General features: G+C 33.5%; 2 long non-coding RNA genes across 4 annotated transcripts; one reads left to right on the top strand and one right to left on the bottom strand.

Annotated features, from left to right (window-relative positions):
- The first annotated feature begins 14,278 nt into the window (after window positions 1-14,278).
- Window positions 14,279-18,570, top strand: LOC130242884 (uncharacterized). Of its 2 annotated transcripts, none has more exons than XR_008839109.1 (5): window positions 14,279-14,323; window positions 14,698-14,757; window positions 16,851-17,019; window positions 17,115-17,272; window positions 18,420-18,570. It is a non-coding gene; the product is annotated as an uncharacterized LOC130242884 (long non-coding RNA). The 2 variants fall into 2 exon arrangements; XR_008839111.1 differs by having other exon boundaries at window positions 17,127-17,272.
- Window positions 18,571-21,950: 3,380 nt separating this feature from the next.
- On the bottom strand, window positions 21,951-23,747 carry LOC130242959 (uncharacterized). 2 transcript variants are annotated; one of them, XR_008839114.1, is made up of 6 exons: window positions 23,691-23,747; window positions 22,905-23,082; window positions 22,715-22,822; window positions 22,579-22,632; window positions 22,313-22,487; window positions 21,951-22,216 (listed from the first exon to the last, which is right to left on the bottom strand). It is a non-coding gene; the product is annotated as an uncharacterized LOC130242959 (long non-coding RNA). The 2 variants fall into 2 exon arrangements; XR_008839116.1 differs by having other exon boundaries at window positions 22,579-22,635.
- Between the last annotated feature and the right edge of the window lie 357 nt (window positions 23,748-24,104).

Here is a 24,104-nt window from a genome sequence, read left to right on the forward strand (position 1 = left end):
TTTAAAAGGTGCAGTTGCCTGCAAATCTCTGACTCAGAATCAAGCTTGTGAGCCCAAGTGGTGCAGACTTGTGAATTGGCCAAAAATGGAATCAATATGTGATAAACCAATATGACAACTGGTCTGCAAAGAAGAACAACTGAAATTATAGGTTATCTGAAATAATCAAATATCCACATTAATTAACTTTTGATGAATGTGATCTAAATTAGAAACACAGTCTAAATTTAATGATCACTTGAAATTGGAGTCAGAGGTGGAAACAAATAAATAAATACTAATAAACAAGATACTGATTTTCAGAAGTGCTAGAAAAAGGCTTACATGCATTTAAACAGTGACCATTCATCGGATTCCATCATTGGACATTGGATAAATGTAAGTATTGCATTTATTGAGTTATGTTAATTTATTGATTTTTCTAGGTTAAATTAATACAATACCCAGTAAGAATGAATGGATGATTCTTTTTTTTTTTTTTTTAGTTGTTGTTATATTTATTGTTCACTCTGTTTTCACATTGTAATACATTTGCTTGGTAGCTCACCTCCACTGCACTTATGATATAAAGCAGCAATGTAAAAGCAAATTAAATGGTTTAATTGCATTTTTTTCCCTAACAGTCTTGGTTAGATATTGTATGCTATTTTTCAAATGTGAACTTTGTAGCATCATTCAGTAATGCACTGGTTTTGTGAACACCTTCATTGAATGGCTCCCTTTGTTGCTATTTAATTTCTGCATTTCTGCCATACATTTTAATGCCATTCATTGGACATTTAACTTTATATATAATTTCAAGAGTCTGGGTTGCAACCAGCACTATACAATTGGAAATACAGCTTTTAGCATACAGTCCATTCCGAATAGCTTGTGGATGTAAGAGATAATGCACATCTAGCTGGCTGTCTTCAAGACTGAAAGTCTGTATTTTGTAATACAAAATCTTGAATAAATGTAAAGCTTGCAAAAAAAATAAATAAAAAAAATTCTGCCGCACTAAGTAATTTGTATTATTATAATTTTTTATTATTATTATTCAGGCACAAGACGCCTAACAGTCAAGAACAATGATGAACTATAGTGCCTGCAGCTACAACTAGCCATTTTTGTTTTTGATAGCTTTAATTATTAGAGCTCAGATAAATGTTTTGTGTCTAACTGTTTAGCTTTGAGGCAAGAAGCCCTGTAAGCAGGATAACGTACATCCAGGCAGTTAGCTTATTTAAATAAACCGTTACTTTTTACAAAATGTTGGTATAATGTTAGCACCACAGCTACAGTAAAAAAACAAAACAAAAAAAAAGTTATAAATGTGTGCTTTAGGTTTATATTGTGTGAATAATCAAAGATACACAGTAATTGGTTGCTCCAAGAGGCCCCTAATTAAAATTCAGCCTTGGGCCCCCCGAAGGTATGAGGTGGCCTTGCAGCAAACAAATCTGTGTTTATTTTCTGTCTATTTGGTGGTCTTTGTCATTGGAAGGGGTATTATAATTGAGAAGTCTTTCATAGAGTGTATGTATCCCTCTTGGTACTATATCACAGACAGAGATACATATCAGTTTTGTATGGAGTGTTTCAGAGCAGCTCATGCTCTCTCAGCTCTCGAAAGGACTGAGTGTGAGAACTGCCCTTGGCTCATGGGGCGAATACTTCGATCTTGCCTGGCTCACTTCAACACTGGCAGGCAGGAATCCATTCCTTGTGAATCAGGTCCCACTCATGCCAAGGCAAAGCACAGATCTATAAGATTCATAAGGTTAACAGATGGATCTCACAGAGGGGTTGGAGACAAGCATAGCTCCTTCTCTGCCCTCACCTGCAAGATCAGCTCCTCTTCTTGGGTTTTGGAAGCCATCTTTGCCAATTATTCTGCCTTAAGAAGTAGCCAGTTGCATCAGCTTTCAGAACCAAGAGGAGATGAAAGTACTAAGCAACCAAAGAGAATGTTACAGGAGTACAAAGAGAACACAGTACTACATACAGAGAAGTTAAATCATATAGTGATGAGGAGGTCATTGAGGTCTCATTCCAATCAATGGTCAAATGAAACATATATTGGTGAAATCAAAATCAAAAAGCACTCCTCAAAGAAGGGCTAGATTAGTGATATGAGGACCTGCACATTTGGATTTACCTGATTAAAGCGATCTACACTCAGAATTATGTGGATTGTGGAGAAGACAGCATTCCTCTTGCATTCATGGCCCTTTTAGATTGGATTACTTGAATCTGGAGATTGAAGATTCTCTCCTGAGTTAGCATTATCTGTGAGGACTACACTGCTCTAAATGACTAAACTTCTAAATGAACAAATGAACAAAACTTACAAGGCAGCAGGTCAGGCAGTGGCATGCTTGCATACAATGTCTATTCTCCAGACATTCTAAGCTGATCTGCTCAGAGAGTTTGACCAGGGAAACAGTCGTTCCATTGCAGCTAATGTCATAACAGAGTGCCACTTGTGGCTTAATCTCACCACTGTGTCTAATCACTAATCACTATTGCTGAATGCATATATGGCTCCTCCAAGGCATTTCAGCAGCATGTGGAAAAGCGGTCGAGACACTCAGGACTAAAGGAGCCAATCACTCAAGGTGTCTCACTGATGCCTGTGAGCACTAGAAAGGTAGTTCAGCTCCAGTAACAGTTCCTTGTTAGTGAAATACTTTAAACATGAATGCTTCTCACATGGGATGGGAGCAGTACAGAGCAGAGGTTCTGCTTAGGACCTGTAAGAGGACCATCATCTCCAGTGGGACATTAACCACCGGTGTTTTGAAAATTGGAGAAGTGGATTCTTTTTACTTCTAAGGGAAAATCATTGGTGCTCGTGTAACTGGTTCTGTGTTGTGTTATCTTTTTTTTTTTTTTTTTTTGTAGGAATAACCAGATGGATATCAGCAGTTGTGATGGCTCTTTAATCACTCCTGATATAAACAAAAAGCACAGCTTTTACAGTGTGTCTTCGCCCTTATAGCTTTTCTCTCTCCCATGTGCAGTCAGTGCAGAAAGGGAAGAGGGAGAGAAAGAATAAAACTCCAAATAATATTAACTTCACAATAAGTGACAAAACATACCTGATATAAGCAAAAGCACCGTTTTTACAGTGTCTTCGCCCTTATACCTCCTCTGTTAAAGGAAAGTGCAATGCATTTATCATTCACATGCTTCAGTTAGACAAAAATACTTCAAAACCTCAATTAAAATGAAATCACAAAAATAGTGAAATATATGTGAAAAATCAATGTTTAAATGTTATTTAAACATAAAAACTAGCTTCAATAGAGATTTTTTAAGGCAAAGATGATTTAGGATTAATTAGATCTTAGCAGGCATGCACCTCTCCCATGTGCAGAAAGGGAAGAGGCGTGTGCAAAACGTGTTACACTCATCCAATCAGACAACACATTTGGGGGTTTCTTAAATCAACCACCAAAGGTGGAATACCTAAACCCTTGAACCACCTGAAAGCTAATAGTTAGTAAATTATTACAACTCATATCAATTCTTTATGGGTGATTACTGCAGATATGCAGTATAATACAACAGCTGATAAGCCTGTTGGTCTTTATTCTGTGAGAACAACCACCAAGATCTACATCTTCCCCTTACATAATAAATGTTGTGATTGTTGTAATAATAATGTATTTATTTATTTTTTTTTAAATATATATATTTTTTAATAATACAATAGGTAAATACAATAAATTAAAAAATTAAATAAATAAATAAACACTATACCACAGGCCTACAATAAATAAGAAATATTAAAGTTTCTGCACCATTTCAAGGACAAAAACAGAATAAGATGGTGGCATTGAACAAGTGATTTATTTTTTTTTGTACAACAGTCTAGAATTATAAGCTATTGAACCACAAGCACGATTCACTTAAAAACATTTATCAAACCATGCTGGATAACATAAAGTTTTGTACAAACCAGTGGAATCTATATCAGCTGGAGTGCTGCAGTTGTTAAAGCAAATTGAGATTTTTTTACTTGTTTTTTTTTTTCTCATGTATGCAATATACCATAAAATATCAATCAATCTGTCATCTTACCTAACACTGTAAGTACACTAACAAACGCTCTCCACAAGATCAGAACCACTGCTGTGTTATACAGAAAAAAAAAAAAAAAAACAGGCTTTAAAAATGTCACATCCCCACAAAGTGTTCTTTTTTTAAATGTGATGAAACACACTGAGCATGCTGAAGTGTATGAGTATTTAATGTGTTGTGCTGTGCATATGCATTTCACTGATCTCCTTTGGATAGATTAATGTCTGCACTGCATACGCAAGGTTATTCTATCTGAAGCATCAAATGGATTTATCATATTCACATACACCCAAGTGGGGTAAAAAGGGTTATTTTAAAGCAATTTTAATCATCTTCCTGCTCACATAAAATGCTGAAATAAGTAGAGGGAATTTGAAGATTTCATAATGCATGTGGGATCTGTGAAATAATAATCCTGAAAAAAAGTTGGCTCACTAACATTGCAAAATCATTGCATTTGTTTTCAATCAATTAATCAACCGTGTGTATGCTGTCTAAAAATAAAAAATAAAATTAACTGTATGTTTGAGCAGTCATAATCTGTTTAAATCAGATATGATATCCAGTTGAATGTTGATGCGGGATTACATTGATTTGTGAGCACAGGTGTTACTGCATGTGATTTAACTGCATATACTGTACCTGTACAGATGAAGCTGTTTACAACTTCACAGTGCACGGTGAGAAACACAGGGGGAAAGTGAGTAAAACTCAATGTTCATGCATGTAATCTCTGATGCATTTGGAGAATTAATGTTGTCTAACTGTTTATGCAGTTCTAAGATGTTTTGTTTTATTTTTAGAGTGCCACTGCTGTATTATTATTACTATTAGTGAGGCACAATCTAGATTTATTAGTTTTTTTGCACATGAGAGAATAAGTTGTATTACTTGATATTGTTATGTTGACTAGTAAACAGGTTTCTGATTTAATATTTAAAATATTGTAGAACTGTATTTTTATTTATTTTGTGTTTTTATGTTGTTCTGGGTTTCAGCCCTTGCCAATAAAGAAACAAAAATTCCTAACCAAAACGTTAATAAATATAAATAAAACCCCACACATGTTTGTTGGTCCTGTGTAATAATTTCCTGAGGCCACAAATCAATCAATCAATCAATCAATCAATCAATCAATCAATCAATCAATGTAAATGAGTTAATATGGTTGGCTGTATGACTGAATTAATTCCTTAATATACATTTATTTTATCATGACTTTATACTTGGCTGAGGTCATTGGGCTTCTGACAGCTACCGTTTATACACTTAATTACACACTTACACATTCCTTCTGGCTTGAAAGGCAGAAATAAGTCTTGAAACTGTTTGGAAGGATATAAACTCTTTCTTATCATTTTAATGTGTTATTTCTACACTTAAGCTCTTCTGTTCTGGTGATTCAGAAGAGAACAATACATTTCCAGCTGAGCTATTTCCCTCCTAATCTTTGCATTATAGTCTTGTCAGGATTAAAATTCTATTGTGACAGTCAATACAATGGTAAAGCATAAAATCTTCTCAAAATATAGGGAGCCTTTGCTACACGAGAAGAACATTTTAGCCATCAGTTATTTGTGAATTGTAATCCTCTATACCTATGTAGCAAATTACACATCAGTGCAGATTTAAAGGCTTTTATTAAACTATAGGTGTCCTCCACCTAATTGTTAAGAATGGTTTTACATTTACACATACACACTCAATTTGCACTTTGCTACATGTATTACATGGTAAGCTAACATTTTGTATTTAAAGCAGATTACATGAAGTTCAAGAGAGGAGAGCATTTTGTATAAAAAATATTAAATGCGGTAAAGAGAGTTAGAAAAGGTGGATCCTTATTTAATTTGCAAAACATTTAATTAAACAATCAATTAATAAATTCTCCCAGGGCCATTTATATCGAAGCTGATATTTAGCCTCATCATGTTAGCCCAACGCTCAATACCCAACATGGAGGACCAGGACATACACACATATACACTACGGACAATTTAGCTTACCCAATTCACCTATATTGCATGTCTTTGGACTTGTGGGGGAAAACGGAGCACCCGGAGGAAACCCATGCAAACATGAGAAGAACATGCAAACTCCACACAGAAATGACAACTGATCCAGTCGGGCTCAAACCAGCGAAATTCTTGCTGTGAGGCGACAGTGCTAACCACTGTGCAATTAAAAGTATAGTAGAAATGATAATATTAAAAAAAGGGTAAAACAGTCTTTCAAACATAAAACACAACACCTTTACAGGCCCTTAAACAGTATGCATTGCTTTCTTCTCCCTGCTTTTTACCTGAGCACAGGGAACCTTTATTCTACTACGGAATGTTCATTCAAGGGTTTGCACAACAACAATGCCTGCAGCTTATTCTTACTAGAGAAGTGTGAAGTGTGACATAATATACCTCTGTAAATAAATGCTAAATAAATCCACATATCACTACCTAAAATGTCATATGAATGAAACATATAAGCTCCTTTCAAAAGGAAATCATAGCGGTATATCTTGTGGACTCCAAATTAGAGGGCTTGTTTTGTATGGTCAAATTAAAACAAACACCAGGAAGTTAAAAAAAATAAAAAGAAGAAGAAGAAAAAACAATGCAAAACGTGCAGCTCAGTGGGGCACGAGGACCAGGAATGTGAAACACTGTCCAATTATACCCCTAAACCCAAATCTCCCAGTGTAATTTTTGTGATTTGTGTGCCATTTTCCTCATGAGGACCCAAGAATTGTCTACACAAGGTCAAAATTTTATGCATTTTTTAACGTATGATATTATAAATACAAGACACACACACACACACATGCCTGCTCTCTCTCTCTCTCTCTCTCACTCACTCTCTCTTCCACACACACACACACACATACACACAGAGACACATTAATGTAAAAACTGTACTCAAGTAAACTTTTTCCACTGCAGGGGGGGAACAATTTGCCCACATGGGAGTGTTTCTCACTTATTACTTATATGAGAAAATTTCCAGGAACAAACTGTGCCTCTTAATGATGAATGCATGTATGTGTTTTTTTTTCTTCTTCTTCTTTTTTTACTGGAAGCCACATTAGCTTTAAACCATTTACTATATACACAATCACCCCTGAACAAAAATACTACCAGTACACTCATAATGCATCAAAGCACTAACACTAAACACTGGCTAATGTGACTTTATCACACAGCAGGTGAATAGCAACCATGTCCAGCCATTTCATGTTATCTGGGGCACTTGTTTTGTTCTGCACAGTGTGATCAATAAACACACTGTACAGAAAAAAGAAAAAAAAAAGATAAGGTCACAGGCATAAAAAGATGCATCTGCAGACAAACCATTTGGCCTTGCTTTCTAAAAAGTAAAAAGATTAAAAAAATAATTATATTTGATTAATTTTGGCTAGAATAAAAGCAGTTTAAAAAAAAACATTTTAAGGTTAATATTATTACCTCTTTTATGCTATACAGTATATATATATTTTTCAATAGTCTACAGAACTAGCCATCATTAAACAATAACTTGCCTTATTACCCTGCCCTGCCTTGTTATCCTAATGAACCTAGTTAAGCCTTTAAATGTCACTTTAAGCTGTATAGAAGTGTCTTAAAAAACATCTAGTAAAATAATATTTACTGTCATCATAGCAAAGATAAAAGAAATCAGTTATTAGAAATGAGTTATTAAAACTATTATGTTTAGAAATGTGTTGAAAAAAAATTGTCTCTCTGTTAAACAGAAACTGGGAAAAAAATAAACAGGATGGCCAATAATTCAGGGGGGGGGGGGGGGGGTGGCTGAAAAAAAAAAAAATCCTCTCCATTGAAAAGCAGCATGGCATCACTTTACTCCAGACATAGACATAAGCCACATTTACTGTATAATGTTTTTATTCAGATTTATTGATATGTTTGCCAATATTTCATAGATACAGTATATGTAACAAAGGAGGATTGCACTTACTTATTAGTTGAACATCTTTTGTAACATTGCAAGCTTTAGATCGAGATTTCTTCTAGTATGTCCATTATGATGTACAATGCACTCTCAGAAATAAAGGTACGCGAGCTGTCACTGCGGTGGTACCTTTTCAAAAGGTACAAATTTGTACCATTTTATTACCTCAAGGGTACATATTTGTACCTATAAGGTACAGAAGTGTTCCTCTTAAATATTTTAGGTACTAATATATACTTTTGAGGTACATGAGACTGATTCCTGTGACGCTCCAGAGACAGACGAGTCTTCGCTGAGGCCAGCTTCCAGCCCCCGCCACTGAGACTACAGCTCTGCACAAACGTTTGGCCAGCGGAGAAATTAAAATGGCCGTGCCCAACTGAGCCTGGTTTCTCTCAAGGTTTTTTTTCTTCACTTCCGCCTTTAGTGAAGTTTTTTTTCCCTCTCCGCTGTCGCCACTGGCTTGCATGTTTCGGGATCTATAGAGCTGCGCATCGTTGGATTTGCTCTTCAGTATTCGGACTCTCAGTAGTGATTATTAAACCACACTGAACTGAGCTAAACTGAACTGAACTTAAACACTACAAACTGAACTACACTGTTCCTATTTACTGTGACCTTTTATGTGAAGCTGCTTTGACACAATCTACATTGTATAAGCGCTATACAAATAAAGGTGAATTGAATTGAATTGTACCAATATAAACTCTAAGTACAAAAGTGTACCTTTTGAAAAGGTACCACCCCAATGGTAAAGGATGCTTTATTTATGAGAGTGTGGGTTCAAGATCTGTGACTGAAATTATAATTCTGATTAAACTTTATATATATTATTTTATATATAAAACATTTGGATGTACTATACTAATTAATTGCTGAAACTAATTTATATGTAAAATATACAGATCTTGAAGTTCTTGAGCATACAGCAGATGGAAATATCTGAAATGTAGACATTATGTGGAGTGATGAGGAAGATGAAGATAAAGTTTGTTATAAACAAGGGGCAATCTATACAACAAAAACCTCAAAATTAAAGTAAAAATGTTACAATCTTAATTTTTGTGATTTTGAAAATAAATTTCAGTGTTATACCACCAGTCATCTATTTTTTTTTTATTATTATAATTTGGTCTAATTTATAGGAGCTTCAAGAACTGTAAAAATTACTTTTATATTTTTCAGAAACCTGCAACATAATTAGAGTCTGGCGGGCTTTAACACCCTCAAAAATAATATTGTGAGTGCATTTGATTTCCACAGTGTGATGATTTTACGTTTGAATGTTCTCATCAGCAGATCTAATTATCATAAATACTACCATAACTGTGGTCAGAGTTCAGAAGACAATTGTCATCCCGAAGGGAATGAAAAACCAAGCTCCTAATGATCTGGACTTCATGCCGACTCCTAAATAACCCTTTGGGATTAGTCCCATACATCATTCAGCTCATTTTCAGTGTCCCCGAATGCTGTGCTGCATTGATAGGCGTATCCTTGTTGTGGACCTCAGCCTTGTTTGGACTCCCTAAAAGAGGAGTAATCAGACACACTGGTGAGAGGCCAAGGAACCATGGGAAAACAATTTCACTCCATATCACTTAATTTCTCTCACCAGGCACTCTGCCGCAAACAAGCGCTCTGGAAAAGACTTTCTTCTGAGAGGCAGATTGAACAACATGCTGCTGGAAGCTCTTTAACTCTATGCGGGTAAGGAGTTAAAAGAGAAGAGTGAGAAAGACAGAGACGGATACAAGAGGGAGGGTAGGAGAGACTGCTTGTCAGGCAGAAAAGGAGGCAGAAGGAGAGAGACAGAGTGAGAGAAGGACACAGCGCAATCTCTCCCACTAAATTACCTTGGCAGATATCAAACAGGGTGCTTCACTTGTGCTGAATGATAATTGTAGTGAGCTGCCAGGTCCAATACTCTCGGGGTCATCTGCTACCAGGCATGCATGAAAGAAAGAAATTTCTCCCATATACAGACACACGCACGCACACACACTTTGTCTCTTTCCCAGTTCCCCCAATCTTTATTTCACAGATCTGCCTTGAGAAGTAAACCGTGGTCGGTTTGTTTGAGATCATACTAGTCTGTTTTCCGATTCAGCTTGAGGAACAGCAATTAAAATATACATCAAACCAGGCACACTGAGGAACTGTAAAAGTTTTATGTTTCAGTCTTACTTGATATCACCGTATCATTTTTAATTATGCATAAAGTATTATTTTTATGACCCAGAATGCCTGAAGGAAAGTACAGCACCAAGGCTCAAGAATTTAAGCCTTTTTTTTTTTTTGCACAAATGTGATTTTATTTTGTCATATTTAATTTAGTATTTTAGAAGTGATTTATTATTCTGACTGTTTATCCTTAGAAGCATTCATGTTAACAACTGTCTTAACTGAGCATGGAGTTTTAATCTGTTTTTGTGTGTGCGTGTGTGTGTGTGTGTGTGCGTGTGTGTGTGTGTGTGTGTGTGTGTGTGTCTGTGTCTTTTGAGTTGTGTGTTTATCTTTTTTTGTTTATTTTCTGTTTTGTTTAATGGTGTATGGATCCACTCTGTCTCTGCTGGCATCCGACCAGGAAAACCATTAATACGAACTGTTTCAAAAAGAGGAAATTTAAATTGTTTTGTTATAGTTCATGAAAAAGAATGTCACAACATTGTGCAAAACACGGTTTCCTCTGTTTTTGTAAAACACAATGTAACTGTACATCACAATTAACAGTATAAAATGTGTTTAATAAAACATTTATACCGTTTATAGTTACTTGTTACTTTTAAGGGTGTTGGTAACTTCAAAAAGTAAACCTGTTACTTTAAAATTAAGAAATTATATGTGTGCATAAATGAAGAGTTCAGATGCAAAAGCCGCTAAACGCCACTTCAATTAGCTAATGACATTGAGTGAATGCTTTAGCCACGTAGTACACCATCAACAAATAGACTTGCTTCTAATCATCCAAATCCCAGCGCATCCAGAAATAACAGTTTGTTGGCAAAAGCCACTAAACGCCACTTGCCTTTGACAGCAAAAGCCGTTATATACCGAGAACCAATAAAAAGGCGCGAATCGGATCATATGTTTTCAATGTAGCAGCACGCTGTATGCCGGCTTTTATGAAGGGACTGATTTATTCCACTTTCGATTTAAATTTTAAACCACGGAGTTTGATGAACTATCAAATGAAAACATCCCTTACCTCAAAACTCTGCATTATAAGAAAAAGAAACACACTGTTTCACGAAAGACCAAGTTAAGATGCCATTCTTTTATCCCACGTGGATTCTATGAGGATTTTAATGTTATTGATTAATGAATGCACTTACTTGACAGATTGCATTCATTCATTTTCCTTCTGCTGTTTCCCTGGTTTATCACAGTGAAATGAACTGCCACTTTGTGGTTTGTGTAATGTGTTTTATGTTTGATAAAATAATTCCTTATTGCATCTTTAGTGATTTTCAACTAATTACACTGTCTTGTCCCAATAGGTGGATTTAGAGGTTTTTGCAAAAAAAAAAAGCACAAGTGGATTTAGCTGGTTTTGACGCAAAAAACAATTTACCTTGGTAATAGCCAAAGAATTGTCTAAAGTGACATTTTTGGAAAAAAAAGGTATTTTATTTAACACCTAATAACCTTATCATTACATATAAAATGAAACTTCTAAACCTAATAATAGGATCCTGACAGAAAATGCTCATTTACAAGAAAAGAGATCTGATGAGGGTTAGAGGGTTTTGTATCTGAACTCATTAAATATTAAACTTAGGTTTAGTTAACTTAGTTCCAAGTTATTACTTTTTTAAAGTAATCAACTTGTTGCTATTAAGGTTTTCTCACTTTTTAAAAGTAAGCTCCTAATGGCTTTTTACTGTGTACTTGTAGTCCATATACCTAGATGTAGATTTGTAGTCCGTTAGAGATCTGCACAGAGTGTATCGCTGGTGATCATGACAGACCATATTATTAAAGTGAGCAAATAAATTGTGAACTGTAAATTGTGGGTATATATTGTGCGCATACAGAACAGTATATTCAGAGTCTCCTATAGACCATTTCAATGTGGTCATGTCATTGGCCCATGAACATTTCATGCTTGTTATCAAACTGTTTCATAACTGTAAGAAGAAGCAATTCAATCATAATTTAATGTTAAACAGCTATCATAAAATTGTGTATCAATATGAGGCTCTTTTTGGATTCTTTAAAGCTTTAGAAATGAAAAATGTACAACAGAAAATATGTTGAGACCATTGTGTTAGTTTACATCCCTCAAAATGGTCTATATGGAAAGCCTGTGTGTCCATTAGGCTTCTTAAGTAGTTTAACGACAAAAGTCCAATTAAGAGGCTGGATCTTTAACTTCTTCTCTGCCACATTTTTAAAAAAAATTATTTTAAAAGTTGCTAGCCAGGATCTGCATTTTGATCAATTGTATAAAACTTTTACAAAAAACCCAGGATGTTTGTTTGTATGTATATCTGTGATGTACATTATTCCAATAGAAAGGATGAAACATAAGCATGTGAGTACAATCATTCATAAATACAAACACATACAAACAGATCAGTTTTATTCTAAAAAGAAAGTAAGAAAAGAAAGTAAGAAAAAGAAAAGTAAGAAAAAAGGAAATAAAGAAAGAAAATTAATTCGGAACAACAATCAAAATGTGTATCTAGTAGATTGAATCCATCAGTTTATTGCTTCTTCGACAATATACATTAGAATATACATTTTCACACATCAGCAATATACATTTTACTCTCTGAATTTTTTAAAGGTTTTGTTATGCCTTTATCTGCTGTAGAATGTTTGAAGAATAATGATCATGTTCATGTCTATAACCAATCTAGTTTCTGTCCTGTTTCAGAAGACGTTTAAGAGTTAACATCAGCTGATGTCTGTTTTTGAGCCCCCTAAAGCTAGAAACTTGAAAACAGTCTTCCTGTTTTATAACAATCTCCATTCACTGTAGCATTTTAAAGCACTTTACAAAAGTTTGTTAAAGCTTTCTGAGATGATACTATGATAGATTTTATTACCAAAGTATCTAACCACTTAATGGGGTTCATCAGTGTCACACTCAATTGAGTATCCATATGCAGTATGGTCTAAAATGTGACCTCATTGTTTTACTGCAAGACATCAATAGCAAGTACATTTTCTGCTGTATTTGCAACAGGGCAATGAGAAAAAAAATGTAGAGAGTAGCATTTATCTTTGCCACTTTAAAACACTGAAAAGATGAATAGCACATTTCAGTATATATTATACTAATACTTATATATTAATAAATGAATTAATGATAGTGATAAGTGAAATCCTCAAACCAGACCATATGCCTTCAGTGGTTTAATCAAAATATTATCAGGCTACGAGAATATTTTTGTGTAACAATATAACAACAATCTTCTACTTAGTGTCATTATATTGTGTGTGTGTGTGCTCATAAGCATTGTGGAGTAATGTATGTCCCCCTAATGCTGTTTTCTCTGTTTGAAACAATGCACAGGAGCATCTCTCTCTCTCTCTCTCTCTCTCTCTCTCTCTCTCTCTCTCTCTCTCTCTCTCTCTCTCTCTCTCTCTCTCTCTATATATATATATATCAACCCAGTCTCACGGCAGTTCGTGAAATAGTCACGAAATTTAATCTATTGATTCGTGTTCATGGGCACGAATTTCCCTCTTTTTTCGTGTCACCTTGCACGAATTTCCATCCAATGTATTTCAATAGGAAATCATTTTCGTGTCTCTAGCACGACTTATTTTGCCATAGGGTACCTGATGCTGCGCTTTTTAAAAAATATTTTTATTAAATATTATTATAACCACAGGGTACCAGACGCAGTATTACGATTATTATTATAGCCACAGGGTACCAGACGCAGTATTTTGATTATTATTACAGCCACAGGGTACCAGACGCAGTATTTTAATTATTATTGTTGACACAGGGTACCAGACGCAGTATTTTAATTATTATTGTTGACACAGGGTACCAGACGCAGTTTTTTTATTATTATTATTGACATAGTGTACTAGTTTTTCTAAACCGACGCAGAAGGAATTCCATTGCTTTCAATGGGTTGCCAGGCGTCATACGGAGACGTTCAAAGCCATCAAAAGATGTCAACGCAATATTTTAAACCTGGTTAACGTCTATTATAACAGTTTTTTTTTAATATGTGATTTTTGTTTTGTTCATGAAAAGCGTCTGTAAAGAGGGTCGAGACAACTGTAAATGAGAATATACATCGGTCAACGTGACTTCTATTCAACAGTGAGTTTAACATCGCTCAGCTATTGGTCAAAATGCATCACCGGTGAGTTCACCGATGAGTTAAACTAGATCAATATGTGGTAGGTTAATGCTACATAATGTATTTTTTATTTTTTTATTGGAGATTAGTTGGTATTTATAAATATGTTATCATTTACTTTATATTTAATGAGTGAAATTATATTCAATTGCCCAGTTTAGGGTAATTATGCCTAATAAAACTGATTAATTTGTTAGTTTTTTTTAACTTAAAAAATATTACATTTAAAGTACTAAGTTTTAAAAATATTTTTAGCTGATCTTTGTATTATTAAATTATTCATTGAAGTTGGGGTCATAGTACGTCGAGATCTATTTTTTTTTTTTTTTTACAGTCTATGGTCGCAATCCCAAGGTTCATTGCGATCCCAAGGTCCACTGCGGTTTTCCACGCGGTAAGTAAAAAGTAAACAAATAAAGACGATTTGTTGATTTAGATAAGGGGTTTGTTTAGAACTTTTATAAAAGCAGGGAAGTTATCTCCTGATGCATTAAATGACTGCAGACTTGATATAAATAAAGCATGTACTGCAAACTAGCGATGTTATCTAATTACATCTAAGTTCATTTATTAAAACATATATTTTCCCCACATATAGTCGTGCATAGCTCAGAACAATATAGTTATACATTTGAAGATGAGGAGCAGTGTTACCAGATTGTTGTTTTCCACAATAGTAATCGTCCAAAATCTAAATAAATTATGCAATATGCAATAAATATTACCTCTAATAATACAATTGTATTCATAACTACATCAATATTAAAGCAAATCAAGTGTTTCTCTTAAGTTTAAAGGCTACATTGTAACTGCAATTATTTTTCATGCCTTAAAACAGACACACACACAAACACATTATATATAATGACCCCCTTTGATTTTTTTTTTCTTTTATGAATATTTCCCAAATTATGTTTAACAGAGCAAGGAAAGTTTCACAGTATGTCTGATGATATTTTTTCTTCTGGAGAAAGTCTTATTTGTTTTATTTCGGCTAGAATAAAAGCAATTTTAATTTTTTTAAAAACCATTTTCACCTCTTAGGGCTTAGTGGCCACACATATAGACAGCACATTTTAGCTGTTATGTCTTATGTTTTATATTTTGTTACAGACATACAGTGTCATACTGCACCTGTTTTGCAGCATATGAAATGTCCCAAACACTATTTTAACTGTCCAAAAAGGGCAAAAAAATGTTTTTACTGATAGTTAAAGCATGTTCAAAAATATGTGTGTATGTGTTATTAATGCATTAAAAAGGCAAAAAAAAACTGCTGTGTTCAAGGCAGAAATAAAGAGTTTTTCATTCTATTACACAAAGGTGACTTTATTGTGTTTTATATAAATTCGGACATATTCCACATATATGGACATACTTTTCTCTAAAAGTACATCATTTCAAAAGTTGGTACTCAGGTTTTATTCTAATCAGGTTCCAATAAGCCAAAATAAAAAAATAAAATAAAGAGAAATAAAAAATGCGTGTAAAAAAAACAGCTTGGGCCTTAAGAGGTTAAGGTCAAAATTTTTAGCCACTTTAAGCTATATTTTTTCGATAGTCTACAGAACAAACCATCATTATACAAAAACTTGCCTAATTACCCTAACCTGCCTAGTTAACCTAGTTAAGCCTTTAAATGTCACTTGCAGCTGTATAGAAGTGTCTTGAAGAATATCTAGTCAAATATTATTTACTGTCATCATGGCAAAGAGAAAATAAATCAGTTATTAGAAATGAGTTATTAAAACTATTATTATTAGAAATGTGTTGAGAAAATCTGCTCTCCGTTAAACAGAAATTGGGGTAAAAATAATCAGGGGGGCTAATAATTCTGACTTCAACTGTATATATGTGTGTGTGTGTGTGTGTGTGTGTGAGTGAGTGAGTGAGTGAGTGAGTGAGTGAGTGAGTGAGTGAGTGAGTGAGTGAGTGAGTGAGTGAGTGAGTGAGTGAGTGAGTGAGTGAGATAAGCCTGTTGAGAAAAGAAGGCTGGAAAATTGCAGGGCATGTAATTGATTATGCCCTTATTCCAGTAGGTAAAAATGCAACTTTTCATTATTCAAAGCATAACATAAGCTCAAGTTTAACATAAACTGATGTATTTCACATAATATCATACACTATTACCAGTATAATTTGGCCTTTAACAATTTATTTAATAAAAGAAAGAATCTATCATCTCTAAATTGTGGTAAAAAGACGCAACAAGCTGTCAAATACTTCTCAAATATTATGTTAGTCATGATGTTAATGGTAAAACTCAAGGATTACCTTGCACCTTCTCAGAAATTTACCATTGATCATATGTATTACAAGAGGCAGGATTTTTTAATGCAAGAAATGCTATTTAAATCATAATCTTAAACAGATTAAGGCTAATTTTGGACTACACTTAAATTACATTACAATTGCTCAAAGCAGTACTGATGTATCTAGTAGTTTAGTGGGTTTAACTAATGTCACATCTGTTTTTATTCATTTCAGATGCAGAACCTTTAGACACTGGATTGATGTTCTGGATTAAGTCCAATGTATTTATTGGAAAACAGTAGAGAAATCTGCAAATAAGTGGGTTGCAGACATAATTATTTATCTGTCTTCCATACATGTAGCAAAAGAATGCAGAGGCCATATGAATTCATCTTGACTAAGGGTAAGGTTTTTCAGAATTAATCATTATTTAAAATTATTGTATTTTCTTTGTTAATATGTGCAGATTTGAAAAGAATGTACTTTCTTTTAATAAAGAACTCTTCCCAGCACTGCATCTGAACAGTCACAACCTCACAGAGCAGCACAACCACCCCACTCAGGATCAGTGTTATGGTGCCATTTTGAAGCTGGAACCTCATCTTGTGTACAGAAAAAGTAGAGTTGAAAATTCACTGGTTGTCTTGTATTGTGTGGTAAGTCATAGTTTTATTATTTGTTTAATTTCATTGCAACACTAAGTAGTCCATTCTGTGGCCAATATGATATATAGGGCATAAAATAGGACTGATCTGATCATTGTTTTGATTTCTAATTAAGTACTCAAGGGGCTACACATGTAGCTGAAGTTAGCATCATTGAGTAGGACATTTCTTTCAGTATACTCTTAAAGAGATAGTTCACCCAAAAATGAAATGAAAACTCTGTCATTAATGACTCATCCTTCACTTGTTCCAAATGTGTCTGAGTTGCTTTCTTCAGTTAAACACAAAAAATATAGATTTTTAAGAAAGATGAAAATCTGTAAACATTGACTTCCATAGTATATTTTTTACTCCTATGTATGTCAATGTTTTCAGCTTTCTTCAAAAAACTTCCTTCATGTTCCACACAAAGAAACTTGGAAGTTTTATAATAAAGGTTTACAACCACTTGAGGGAGAGTAAGTAGTGAACTATTCCTTTAACCAAATCTAGTTGACTTTACTAGAAAATTGTATAGAAACTCATTGCCTTAAACCCCTTACATTATATGCAAGATAAAACTTAACAGCCCTACTTAAATTAAAATGTTACTGTAAGTCCGATAAGATTGTAAATGTTGTAAGTTAATTCAAGTATGGCTGTTTAGTTTCCCCTTGTATAAAAACACAAGTGGTTTAAGGCAACATGTTTCTATGCAGTTTTCTAATAAAGTCAATTAGTTTGGACTAAGACTGTAATGGGTTACAGTAATAGCAGTGAATCATGCAGCTATAACATAAATGTTTAGCCATGTAAAGTAATAAACTTGTCATAATTTAGCAATATTATTAGGGTGGAGCACTGTATTCTGTTGTAGTTTTCATATAATTGATGAGTCAAAGAGTGTGTTTTAAATAGCAAGAAGTGATCAGTGCAGTCACTATCTTCATCTCTGAGTCTGTAGGACTGTCAGATCTGCTTGGAATACATGAAAACATGCTGAAAATGTTAAACTTATTCAAGCAGTTAATTCAAGAGTGCCAGATTTAATGACACTTTACAGATATAAATAAATATCACTGAACTTTCTAAATGAAACCTAACAATCATCTTGATTCTTTGTTCTTTAATGATATTGTGCACTTCTGATACTTTACAGTGGCAAAACCTGGGATAACACATGGGAGCCTTCCAGGAATTTCCGACACTTTACACCCAAGTCTCCTCATGCCAACCGGTTTGCAATATGACAGTCTAGTCACCATAAACACCTGGACTCGCCAAGCACACATTGGTTCTCAGTGTTTTGTAAAAATATTGCTGTTCTTTAGTAAGTACTTGAATATGTTTTTGAAAAGTGTTATAGCTTTTAGGTACTTTTGCTGTTAAGTTCAGAAAGTTTGTTATAATGGCATTTCCAAAGGCATCATTTGAAAAGATTTTCTGCAGTGCAGTTTTACTTGAGCTTCACATACCAGATGTATGACATGAATAAATATCACAAAATAAATAAATATAATAATAATAATACAAAATATACATTTCCTTCAATTATAATTGTTTTTAACCATTTGCATATATATGTATGTAATAAAATATTGCAATAAAACTGTTATAAAATATATATTTTTGGTGTTTGCATGTTTGTGTGATTTATTTTATTTTTATTTTTTTTGTGGTATTATAAATAAATGATAAATGTTTCAATAAAAATGTATTGTCTTTATTTGCATACTCATTTACACTATTTTTACTATTTAATGGGCACAATATTTGTCCTTGAAGTTTGACATATTTATATTTGGATACCTACAGGATGCAGGGTCAATTTACAGGAAATGCTGAACTATATTTGTTTTCAAACATGACATTTATTATTTTATTATTCATTTCAAATGTATGCCTATGATCTGGTTTCACTGTGATCATTTTGCACATCAGGTTACACCCACTAAGGAATCTCGCTGTAAATATACATTTGTATTTTAATAAGACATAATATTTAATATGTAATATTAATATGAATTGTAATATTTAAATGCTTAATTTATAATCTACCTTCAGCCGGATTACCAAATAGAGACAACAAGTGTGACGTAGATTGCGACGTTGTGATTGGACTAACTTTAAAGCCAAATTAAAGGATGCTTCGTGTTGCTAACTATGTTTTGCTAACTTTGCCACTTTACTAACAGTGTCCTTTATCAATGAGGTATCGCCATGTTTCAAATAGTTACCGATTAACCAAGATCGTAACCCTAAACCTAACCCTAATTACACATTTCAATGAACTACAATTTGCAGCGCCATGTTGTTCCCGTCCCATCTATAGAGTGACAAAGACTTGTGGGTAATGTAGTTTAAAATATTTTTGTAATAAAATGGAATAAATACGATCTTTAATGAACATAGGACTATCTATATAAGGTCATTGTCCATATATTTATGACATATGTGAAAGCCAGACATAAATTTGTTGTTTTACAATGAGTGTTTTTTTAAACAGCTTTTATTGACTTTCAGTATATATCTGAAAACTATGTCCAATATTATTTATTGAATATAGCATAAGTAATAGTGTTGTGGTTTTTCCCTTATATATTCTAATTTGACTTCGAGTTAGAGATGTTTGAAATGTGAATAATTTTTTCTTTTTCCATGGGGCTCTACACATCCCCTGGGAGTAGAAAGGCAGTAAAACCTATGTAGATGTATCATCTTCAACATGAATAAGACATTGTTATTGTCACATGTACAGTTGTGTTAGAAAAGAAGCTGTACAACATCAGTATACTCTTAAATCACTAGTTATTGGCAATAGTGATCAATATTCATCACAAATTATATGAGTAATTGGTTAATTCACTGGTGTTCTGAATAATATGTGTGGATTTTATGACACTGGATTAATCATGGAAAAGAAGTTTCATTGATGGTCATCATGTGGTTTAATTGTTTCTTCTTTATTTGAAATATGGATGTTATATTAAAATATGTAAATGTTTATAAATGTAACCTTTTAAAAACTTTTTGTATTTGTTTTGAAAAAAACTCTTTATCTGAATATTTTTACTTTCTAAATCTTCAACTTGTTTGTGTAACAATATGTTTTGATGACAATGTATGAACTTATGTATTTAATCCAGGAAATAATGATTCCACATAATGTCTTTGTCCTGCATGTGTCCCTATAATAATAATCTTTAAACAGTTTTCAGTTATTACAGCATACTATACACTAAGATACTGACAAACGTGGCCTTTGTTATCTTTCTTCAGCCAAGGACTGAAGTCTAAAATAAAAATTTCCCCTTTACCATACCATATTTATTCAAATTAGTATTACACCATGCAACTTACTGTGTCTTGTGGTGAAACTCAATCTGGATAATTTTGTAGACACTGCATTTAATTATTGTTTTCATCACGGGTTAATTTGCTAATTATTTTCTTTATTAAACAAATGATTTGTAAGAATTTCTGCATTGTAAAAATCATGAAAATAGTAAGAAATGAGGTTACAATGACGAAAAGAAATCTTTACAAATGCTGTGAATAGTTCAAACCTCCAAATGATTATAACACATAACCATTAACCAACAAAATAAAAATGCAAACCTTCAGATGATCTAAACTAAAAGTAAAATAATTTTGTGCTGTACTTATATGTGAGTATAAGCTATTGAGATGGATTATGTCTACCAAAAATCATATTTTATAGATTTTCTGATAGTTTTGAAAATGTTTTAATTGGCATCATTTGATTTTTTTTTTTTTTTTTTTTTTTGCATTCAATAGAACATTGTACAAATAGTTTTTTTATTTTATTATTATTATTTTAATTTTCAACAGAACAACAGTGGTACTGGTATCTTGTAACAATATGTACAGCAGTTTTTGTTGGACATTCTAACAAATGCATGCAAATGCAACAAAACAAAGACAAAAATAAAAGGAGATAAATCAAATTTAGAAAGACATATTGTCACCTTAGAGTTATAAGGTTCTATCTGACATGTTTGTCAAAATTGGGTTATTGACATATTCTTATTAAATGACAACTTATTAACTTTATGGAATGTTTTTTGTATGTTGTAAGTTGTTTAAATTTTAAGACTTTTTATTTAAACAAATGTTACACACATACTGTTTGCTATGAAATGCAAAAACTTTGAAGCTCAATTTCTCAAAATCCTTCAGAACGCAGATAGAACCTTATAATTCCAAGGTGAAGAAATAGTCATGGAGTACCCTCAAGAAAAATCCAGAAGGAGGACCAAATGCGCCAGAACACATCAGATCTTTGATGTAAATCATAGGTAAATTTTTCAAGTGGTAGAAGTCTGGTTGCCTGACTCAGCCACATATTGACTGGAGGTATCTGAGCAGTTGACCATAATAATAATAATAATAAAATTTTTTTGGCCAAGTATATGCAAAAATTCAATACACATTCTTCATCATAGAATTCATATTTTAAAAGCTCTCAATGTCAGTTAATGTATTTATTTTATTTTCATATAGAGTACCTCAAATCTATACATGTTGTAAGCAGTTAGGCGTTCAATAATGCTCCAAATTAACACCACTGATTGATTTAAGAGGCATGCATACATACTGTACATGTATATGTATATGTATTTGAAAAAAAAGAGACAACAATTTGGTTATAGATTATGAAATTCAGATTTTATTACATGCTTTAGATTCAGTGTTAAGGTCATCGTCTTCTTTCTTTACAGTAAAAGAAAATCTGTAGTCAATGTCATACTCATCAGTTGGAGCTTTATTTAAAAAATGTATGTTCTCTGCTCCGGCCAAAACATGCAGGTACCTTGCAGGTCTCTAGCTTGCACCCTCCTGTCGTAGTTTTTTTTTCTCAGTTATTTTGTTGCTTTCTGAGAATGATGATCCACAGACCTTTTAACCCCTCTTCGTTTAGGCCACATGTCGTATCTTAAAAGAAGAACACAACCACATTAAAATGTATTAACATCCTTTGGACTGGGTAGCCTTATGCTTATGTTTGTGCTAAATAATACAAATACATACTTTTCAGTAGCACACAAGCAGGACAGTTCTCTGAAGGAACCAGGATGAGTTGAAAGGTATTTGGTATTTATAATGGTTGGCCATCTCTGCCACAAGAATCCTCTGTTCTCTTGAAGAGTCCTTACTAGCAGGATAATGTTGAACGCCCTTCTCGTTGTTGTTAGATCGACAGTGTCTGAAATGTATTCATAAGAAGAAAGTTGTATCACATGGATTATACATCAACTGTTAAAGAATCAAAACTGACAGAAGTCTAGTGTACATACCATGCTATAAGGCGAAGACATCCACATCCCTTCTGTTTTTTGTTGTCTTTGCTTCTGCTAGTGAAAATACAAAACAATAATAGTAACACTTACAATTATTCATGACTATATGTAATATTAATAATAATTTCCTCACCATCTGCCCACTTCTTTACATCATAGACCAAAGTCTTCAAATTGGTTTCCGGTCACTGCCAGTTTCATGGATTCTGTTTTGCAACTTGCATTGCAGAGCTGTTGTGGTCTAGTGATAAGAAATCAAAAATCATAATACTATTCAAATAGGTTACTGAACATCTGAAACAAACTCTACTGGATGTCTTTACCTTCTGATATCAACAGGTCAGTGAGATGGCCAAATAGTTGAACATCTGCTAATTCCAGCACATGACCATGAGAGTTACAGTAGCATGTCTGGTCACTGCAATCCAAGAGACGAAACATTGCACTGTTCCAACCTCCTTCCGAACAGTTAAACCACACCTATCCTGGTATGCCAATATCCTGGAAAGCAATAACAAAATTTTGGCAACAGTTTAAGATGCTCATATAGTTCACCAATCTCACATTAAAACTCATGTGCTTTGGCATGGAACACCAAAATGAAGGACTTAAAGAGGGTGCTGGAACTTTGGACAGCTTTTTGCAACTCTTTGGAGGTAGTGTCATTAGTTAATGTAGTCCACAAATCTTCCTGTCAAGAACAAGTACATGACAGTTTATTTCTTCTAATCTAATTTTACTAGGTGAACATCAAAGAGCTGTTTTCTTGTTAATTTAGTTTCAACACATACAGTTTAAAGTACCTAGTACATCCTTCTTGCAAATACTATCCACCTTGTATTGCACAGACTCCCACTCAAGAATATCTAAGAAAAATGTCTGCTGAGATCTTGGCAGTCTATTAAAAATAATTATACCAACATATTTTCCACCTACAATGGAAAGAATATAAAAATATTTTATGATATCAATTAATTACTTGCATGACCAAATCTGAGATAAAAAGGCCATCATTATGCCTTAGTTTAAATAAAACCAAAATTTCACTCTAGCCCACTGTCACCTAGGTCTACAGATACAGGGACTAATGGAAACAATGAAGTACACACCAACAGTCACTGGAGCAAGGCCCTCTCACAGTTGGGACGACTGGAGTTCCTATGAGCTGTACAAGATTAAAACAACAGAAAATTAACATTAATAACATTTCAACTTATCCCAAGACTAGTAGACAAGCAGCATAAGCAGACTTCTAATTTCCTGGACTCCAATGTGGACAGCCGAATCAGTTTATGGTCTATTATGTGTCATACAAATCAGACAAAACACTTTCTGTAAAATAAAAAAAAAGGTTGGCCACTAATCAACACATAGAACAAATTGATTTAAACAGTTAAGCCACTATATTTTGTGAGCTTATACTGTAGTTTAATGTTTTTCATAAACAATAGTAAGAATAAAACTTATGCGTCTCTTTCCGTTAATACAATAGTAGTGGAAGAATAAATGCAAAAAAGTTCTGA

Source organism: Danio aesculapii, chromosome 1, assembly GCF_903798145.1.
Source record: "Danio aesculapii chromosome 1, fDanAes4.1, whole genome shotgun sequence".
Taxonomy (NCBI): domain Eukaryota; kingdom Metazoa; phylum Chordata; class Actinopteri; order Cypriniformes; family Danionidae; genus Danio; species Danio aesculapii.